The following is an 8905-nucleotide window of genomic DNA, read 5'->3' on the forward strand; positions in this document are numbered from 1 at the left end:
TGACTGTATGGATCACAACAAACTGCAGAAAATTCTTAAAGAGATGAGAGTACCAGACCACCTTACCTGTCTCCTGAGAAACCTGTGTGTGAGTCAGGAAGCAATAGTTAGAACCAGACATGGAACAATGGACTGCTTCCAAATAGGGAAAGGAGTATGACAGACAAGACTGCATATTGTCACCCTGCTTATTTAGCTTATATGCAGAGTACATCATGTGAAATGCCAGGCTGGATGAATCACAAGCTGGAATCAAGATTGCCAACCTCAGATATGCAAATGATACCACTCTAATGGCAGAAAGTGAAGAGGAACTGAAGTTCTTCTTGATGAAGGTGAAAGAGGAGAGTGAAAAAGCTGGCTTGAAACTCAACATTCAAAAAACTAAGATCATGGCATCTGGTCCCATCACTTCATGGCAAATAGAAAGAGGAAAAGTGGATTTTATTTTCTTCGGCTCCAAAATCACTGCAGATGGTGACTGCAGCCATGAAATTAAAAGATGCTTGCTCCTTGGAAGGAAAGCTATGACAAACCTTGATGGCATATTAAAAAAAGCACAGGCATCACTTTGGCAACAAAGGTCCATCTAGTCAAAGCTATAGTTTTTCCAGCAATCATATGCAGATGTGAGAGTTGAATCATAAAGAGGCCAAGCGCTAAAGAATTGATGCTTTCAAAGTATAGAGCTGGAGAAGACTCTTGAGAGTCTCTGGACTTCAAGGAGATCAAACCAGTCCATCCTAAAGGAAATCAACCCTGAATATTCATTGGCAGGACCGATGGTGAAGCTGAAGCTCCAATACTTTGGCCACCTGATACAAAGAGCCGACTTATTGGAAAAGACCCTGGGTCTGGGAAGAATGAAGGCAAAAGAAGCAGGTGGTAGAGGATGAGATGGTTAAATAGCATCAGTGACTTGATGAACAAACTGAGCAAACTCCAGGAAATAGTGGTAGGCAGAGGAGCCTGGCATGCTGCAGTCCATGAGGTTGCAAAGAGTCGGACATGACTTAGGAATTGAAAAACAACAACTGCCTGTCGGAGCACAGCTTATGGGGGAAAAAATGAGGCCTAGAAAGAATAGGAAACAGTTGAATATAGAAGACTAGTGTGGACAAAATATGTCACCTGTCATATCAGGAAACAAAGGATGTTGTGGCCATCAAGCCATGAGCCCTGCAGCAGCCCCAGACTGTGTGACCAAAGGGGATTCAGGATGGAGAAAAAGAGGATACTAGCCCAAAACAGTTAAGGTACATATGAAAGGAATGATTTCAATGAGCCCAGACTCTTGCCTCTTCCCATACATATGTTGTTGTTCAGTCGCTCAGTCGTGTCCAATTCTTTGTGACCCCATGGACTGCAGCATGCCAGGCTTCCTTGTCCATCACCATCTCCTGGAGCTTGCTTAAACTCATGTCCACTGAGTCAGTGATGCCATCCAACCATCTCTTCTTCTGTTGTCCCCTTCTCCTCCTGCCTTCAATCTTTCCCAGCATCAGGGTCCTTTCCGATGAGTCAGTTCTTTGCATCAGGTGGCCAAAGTATTGGAGCTTCAGCTTCAGCATCAGTCCTTCCAGGGTTGATTTCTTTTAGGATTGACTGGTTTCATCTCCTTGCTGCCCAAGGGACTCTCAAGAGTCTTCTCAGACACCACAGTTGAAAAGCATCACTTTTTTGGCGCTCAGCCTTCTTTATGTCCAACTCTCACATCCGTACTCAAATACTGGATGTCATATCCTGTCCTACCACCCTGCCTGGAACAGCCCATCACTCCTTAAGGATCAGAGAGATGGAACCTTACTTACCAATTTAATATTTTCAAGTGTACAGTTTAGTCATGTTATGTAACCAGCCTCTAGGACTTTTTCATCTCACAAAACCAAAGTTCTACATCCATTCATCAACATCTCCCCGATTCCCCCTCCCCTCAACCCCTGGCAGCCACCATTCTGCCTTCTGTCTCTTAATTTTGACTACTCTAGATACCTCAGGTAAGTGGGATTACACAGTATTTATCTTTTGGTGACTGGCCTATTTCAGTTAACCACTTAGTCCTCAAGGCTATGTCTGCTGTCTGCCTTATAACATGTATAGGAATTTCCTTCTTTTTAAAGGCTAAATAATACTCCATTGTATGAATATATGGCATTTTGTTTATCCATTCATTTGTTGGTGGACATTTATATTGCTTCCACTTATTCTCACCGCTTTTAAAAATTAGTGTCATCAGCAGCCCACACAAAAGAATAACCCACACTCTCTGACCTGCTTCCTACACTGCACTGTCATCTGTATGTCAGAGGCTGACCCTCCTCCCACTTTCTCCTATACCGTCCCTCCTGTGTCTCCCTTCCTTTCTTACCCTCACATACATCCCTGCTCCCTCTCAACCAATCCCAGTTCTGGGACTTTCATTTTATTAATGTATTTTCAAAATTATAGCTGAGATATAATTGGCCAATGAGTGTATGTGTGCTAAATCACTTCAGTGGTGTTGGACTCTTTGGACCTCTTGCACTGCAGGCTTCTCCGTCCATGGATTCACCAGGCAAGAATACTGGTGTGAGTTGCTATGCCCTCCTCCAGGGGATCTTCCCAACCCAGACATTGAACCTGTGCCTCTTATGTCTCCTGCATTGGCAGGTGCGTTCTTTACCACTAGCACCACCTGAGAAACCCATAATTGGCCTATCCACCATTGTGCAAATTTTTTTTCCCAAGTCAGTTCCCTTTATTAAATGGTCATTTTTCACAGACCAGAAATACAAAATAAATGTAGGAATAGGCCCTGGTTAGGAGCTACAGACCTGCCCTCACAGGACCCCTGCCTGCAGCAACTTGTACAGGACAAGCAGCAGCTACATCCCAAAGGTCAGAAGGGCAGGAGGCGTGTTGGGATCAGGCCCCACCCAATGTCTCCCTGGATTATAAAGATCCATCTTCTGAAGCCTCAGGGTGAGACACCTCTCCTAAGGCCCCAGGGAAGTGCAGGCTAGCAGGAAAGCTTGTTCAGATGGCACAGAGTCCAAGGACTACATTTCATAGGAGAAAACGGGTACCAAAACATGAGTGGGGAGACTGGGGCTGGGACTGGGCAAGCCCCAGGAGACAGAATCTTCTTCCTCTCTATTCATCAGATCCTGAGGCGGAGTCTTCTGAGCTGGGGAGAGAACTGGCTAGTTCCTCTTCTTCAGAGTCCTCTTCTTTTTGCTCTTGTTCTCTCCAGAAGAGCTCTCATCACTGGACACAAACTCTTTGCTCTTGAAGCTCTCGCTCAGTTGCCTTGATGAAGACTTCAGTGATGAACCCCTGGAGGGTGTGAATTTCTTCTCCATTTTCACCTTGACTTTCTTCTTCTTCTTGGACTTGTCCCTCTTAGAGGACTCTCCCCAGCCCCCTTCATATTCTTTCATGGCTTTTTCATATTCCCTCCTGGCATCCTCAGCCTTGCGATCCCACTCCTCTTTCTTCTCCTTGGACATTCCCTTCTAGATTTCACCTGCCTTTGTGGCAGTATCTGTGATACTGATGCCCAGATGGTCTGACTTGATCTTCTCTTGGCTGGCGTTGAGCCACAGCATGTAGGCAGACATGGGTCTCTTGGGGGCATTAGGGTCTTTGCCCTTCTTTACGTCCATGGGTTTCTTGCGACTCTTGCAGTCCTTGGCCATCTTGGCCTTTTTAAGCTGCTTCCTTCTTCTCTTCCCGATCACTATCACCCTCATTACTGGAGGAGCAGGCAGAGGCGTTGCTGTCAAACTCCTCTGCCACATCTTCCTCCTCTTCACCCGGGTTGAATGACTCATCAGTCTCTTCTCTGGAGTCATCGCTGCTGTCATTGGCGTTCTCCTCCTGGATCTTGCCCTCCTCCTTCATCCGCTCCAAGTAGGCATCATGCTGGTCTTCCTCCGAGTCTGTATTCATCGTAGCTGGGGTTCATGCCCTCTTTCAGTCCTTGGTTTTTGATGAGTTTCTTGGCATTGACAAAGTCGAACAGCTTTCCATTCTCCTCCCTCTCAATGCTGCTGAAGGTATACTGGGTGCCCTGCTTGGTCTCAATTTCAAAGTCAAAGGAATGCGTGTGGTGGTACCATGGGCGAAGTTGACAAAGGAGATCTCGTAAAAGCAGATGTGCACGGGCAGCTTGTGGATGTAGATAAAGCCCCGCTCCAGGGGGTACAGCAGCCCTGAGCTGGCCTTGTAGGAGCAGGTGATGCACTGGACCCCTGAGTGCCCTTAGAAGTTGCCGGGGACCGTGATCTTGTGGTTCACCAGCACTTTCATGACCCGGCTGACCATCTCATAGAGGGATCCCGACATGTTCTTGGTGAGCCACCCCTTGAAGCGCTTCTCCACTTCCTCCTCGTTCATGTTGAGCATCAAGGAGATGTCCTCGTCCTTGGAGAAGAGGAGGATGAGGAAGTGGTAATGGGTCTGGCCCTGCTTGATGCGGGGGTCCAGGCTGATCACAAAGAACATCTGGTGCTGGTCCTTGTAGGGCAACAGGAAGAGCCACAGCACCGGGGTGTAGGGGATCTTGTAGTCGAAGGTCTTGCCGTGCAGGTGCAGGGAGGTGGGGTAGATGCAGATGTCATAGTGACCTCGGGGAGTCAGACACTGCAGCTCCCGGAAGATGCAGATGTTGTCTCCAGTGGCCTGGATCACGTCCGCCTTTGACAGTATGTTCTGGGCGAAGGCCTCAACGGGGTCCACACGATCTTCCTGGGTGGGCAGCATGTAGAAGCACACCTCCATGAGAGAGACCTCCGCGTCATCATTCTGGTGGAATTTCAGTGTCACCTCATTCTTGCCTGTGATGTACTGGGACATGTTGCTGAGAGGGATCTCGAAGACCAGCTGGTCGCCAATGTCGAAGGAAAGCAGCTGCCCACCAAACTTCACAGTTCCCAAGTTCCAACCCTTCACACATAGGTCGTTCTCCATTAGCTCCAGGTGATAGTGAGTTTTGAAGAAATCAGAAAGTTTCTCAAATGCCAATTCTTGGAAGCCGTCGTACTTGTAGACATGGCCGTTCTTCGTGAGCAGTTTAAGCCCGTGGCCCAGAGCTACCCGGTGCCAGATGCCTTCTGTTAGTTCTCTGGCCTGGATGTTGTCCACTTTGCCCGTCTTACTGTTCTTAAAGTTGATGCCCTGGCGGCTCAACCTCAGCTGACTGTCATTCATGGAGCCTTTCACCTCCTGATACACGTCGTTGAACTCCAGGGTTTCTGCCATGCTGACCTAGCCCTGTTGGTTCACCCCAAAACTCCTGGGTGGGCATGCAGATGCAGGGCGCACTGGGGATCTCCTCGAGCTGAAGCCGCGCAGCTGCCTGCGCCCAAGCATTGGGAGTGCCAGGGATGGGGTGCACGGTGGGCGGGCGGGGGCCAGGCCGGGTCGCTGGGCAGGCTCTTCCCGCGTGCACAGCCCCACGTCCCGCCACCCATTGTGCAAATTTCAGGTGACAATGTGTCAGTTTGATACATTTATATATTGCAATATGATTACCACTAAAGCATTAGCAAACACCTCTATCATGTCACATAATTATCATTTCTATTTGTGGTGCAGAAAATTAAGATCTAGTTTCTTAAAAGGGATCTCTGGTATACTGGAAATGGTGGGAAGGTAAATTGATGCAGCCACTTTGGAAAACAGTATGGAGATATCCAAAAAACTAGAAATAAAACTACCAAATGATCCAGTAATTCCACTTTTGGGTATATAGCCAAAGAAAATGAATATGCTAATTCAAAATGATACAATATGATTCAGCAGCTCCATTTCTGAGTATTTTTCTAAAGGAAAAAAAACACTAATTTAAAAACATACATGTATAAAATAAACAAGGTTCTACTGTATAGCATAGGGAACTATATTCAGGATTCTGAAATTAACCATAATGGGAAAGAATATGAAAAAGAGTGTAACTGAATCACTTTGCTGCATACCAAAAACTAACACAACATTGTAAAGCAGCTATACTTCAATAAAAATAAGAAGATAATGCACTCCTAAAAGAGAAAAAATACATGCACTCCAATGTTCATAGTAGCAATATTTGCAATAGCCAAGATGTGGAAGCAACCCAAGTGTTCAACAACAAATGAATGGATAAAGATGTGGCATATATTGTATATGTGTGATGGAATACTACTCGGGCATAAAAAAGAATGAATTTTTGCCACCTGTAACAACATGGGTGGATCTGGAGGGTATTATGCTCAGTAAAATAAATCAGACAAAAGAAAATACTGTATGTTGTCACTTGTATATGGAATCTAAAAAATAAAGCAAGTGAATGAGTATAACAAAACAGAAATAGACTCACAGATACAGAAAACAAACTAGTGGTTACCAGTGGGGACAGGGAAGAGGGAGGAGCAAAATAGGAGTAGGGAACTAAGAGATACAAACTAGTATGTATAAAATAAATAAGCAGGACTTCCCTGGTGGTCCAGTGGTTAAGAATCTGCCTGCCAATGCAAGGGACACCAGTTTGATTACTGCTCCTGGAAGATTCCAGATGTGGCGGAGCGACTACACCTGGGCGACACAGCTACTGAGCCCATGCTACAGAGACTACTCCGCAACAAGAGAAGCCACAGCAATGAGAAGCCTGCACACTATAACTAGAGAGTAGCCCCTGCTTGCTGCAGTTGGAGAAAACCTGAGTGCAGCAATGAAGACTCAGAGCAGCCAAAAATAAATAAATAAATGCAAAAAAACAAATGTACTGTTTAAAAAATGCATAAATAAGCTATGATGATATACTGTGTAACACAGGGAATATAGCCAATATTTCATAACTTAAAATAAGCTATAAAAATTTTGAATCATTATGTTGTACATCTGAAATTAATATTGTAAATCTATTTAAAAAATTAAAAACATCTAGTATCTTAGCAACTTTGAAGTTTATAGTGTGGTATTGTTGATTGTAATCACCATATTGTGTGGGCCTTTCATTTTAGACACCAAGCTCTAACCCTGGGCTTCTGTAAGACTGTCACTGTTTCTTTTTCTGCTGAGAAACACATCATACCGTCTATCAGCTTCCAGTGCTGCTGGTTCCTAAGCCCGAAGGTCCAGCTAGAGCTTTTCCAGGTCAGTGAATTCTCCTATATGGCCCCCTGCTGCCACCTGCTGGCTGTAGTCATTATTGCTTCTATGAGCCTGTTCTCTAAGGGATTCAGTTCAGTTCTGTCCCACCGTCGTGTCCGACTCTTTGCGACCCCATGGACTGCAGCACACCATGCTTCCCTGAGCTTGCAGAGCTCCAACTCCCAGAGCTTGCTCAAACTCATCAGCATCGAGTTGGTGATGCCATCCAACCATCTCATCCTCTGTCGCCCCCTTCTCCTGCCTTCAATCTTTCCCAGCATCAGGGTCTTTTCCCATGAGTCAGTTCTTGGCATCAGGTGGCCAAATATTGGAGTTTCAGCTTCAGCATCAGTCCTTCCAATGAATATTCAGATTGGTTTGATCTCCTTACAGTCCAAGGGACTCTCAAGAGTCTTCTCCAACACCACAGTCTAAAAGCATCAATTCTTTGGTGTTCAGCTTTCTTTATGGTCCAACTCTCACATGACTACTGGAAAAACCATAGCTTTGACTAGATGGACTTTGTCAGCAACATAATGTCTCTAAGGGGTTAGCCCTTCCCATATCATCATCCATCATGGGATAAAATTTCCAGCTACTTATAATTTTTTCCCTTCAGTATTTTCACCCTGCCTACTTTTAAAAGAAAGACCATTTAGCGAATCCATGTTCAGGTTACACATACTCTCATCAGCCTCATCCAAATACAGAGAAAAAAAAAACCCTTTGTATTTATTTGGTCATTTCATTTTGCAAAGGGACAGAGAAAATTTCCAAAATGTTTATCAGCTCTCCTTATCTCCCTGGAAACAGTTATATTATAATTAAATAAGTTGAACTATGGGTAAGTCTACAAAGTCCCAAGTTTTCTTGGAAACTCCTTAAATGTTTAAAAATCTTTTGAAAACATTTCAAAATAAAACAAGATTATTTTTTGTTAACACAGATATAAAAATGAAACCTGTAGAATTACAAGAACCACTTTACAGACTGTTGGTTCATTTTGAAATAAGGTCATCCAAGAATGGAGAGTAGATCTTCTGTTTATGGATGAAACTAATTTGTGAATGGGCAAAACTGAAAACACATAAAGGTCCAAGCCCGAGTATTGGGGGTAAGGGATTAAAAATGTGTTCCTAACTATATCTTTATACATTATAAAATGTTTATTTCACCTTATCCCTGGCTTCCTGCTTTACCTTCCCACTTCACATTGGACTGTCTCCAGTACATGTACATGATAGACATCCATCCTGTCATAATAGATGTGGTCAGTGGCACTGGCTATATTTTTTAAGGTCAGTGTAAGGATGAAGGAGAGAGGTGGGTGTCAAAGTTGATGATAGAGTAATGTTCTGGGAATTCAGCCTTAGGAAACATAGTGGCTTTCTTGTGGTTAGGTAGAAGGAATAGATTGCAGTCTAATCTAAGAGATACAAAAGGAGGGAGTCAGATTTCAGCTACTAGAGGCTTCAGAATTTGCTTTGATAGGAAGCGGCTCAAGTGGCGATCTGTAGTAGAGGAAGGCCTTCTGGGGATCCATCTTTGAGCTGAATTTGTCTAACAATTTACATAAAGTTGAGAAAATGTTGATCATCATTCAAAAAATGGGAGTAGCTGATGGTTTAAGGGGAGACTTCAGTTTTTCCCATTTTTCACTGCATTCTGCTGTACTGTACTGTCAATTGAAGAAAAATGCATGACCTGAAAGTGCAAATTATGTTTTATTTAGGGACCTCCTGGTAGGCTCCAGTTCACAGGGTCACAAAGAGTTGGACGTGACTGAGCATGCATT

At 44.4% G+C, this 8905-nt stretch overlaps 1 pseudogene; it reads right to left on the reverse strand.

Annotated features, from left to right (window-relative positions):
- Nucleotides 1-3132: 3132 nt before the first annotated feature.
- On the reverse strand, nucleotides 3133-5241 carry LOC122690127 (annotated as a pseudogene).
- Nucleotides 5242-8905: the final 3664 nt, after the last annotated feature.

Source organism: Cervus elaphus, chromosome X, assembly GCF_910594005.1.
Source record: "Cervus elaphus chromosome X, mCerEla1.1, whole genome shotgun sequence".
NCBI classification, from domain to species: domain Eukaryota; kingdom Metazoa; phylum Chordata; class Mammalia; order Artiodactyla; family Cervidae; genus Cervus; species Cervus elaphus.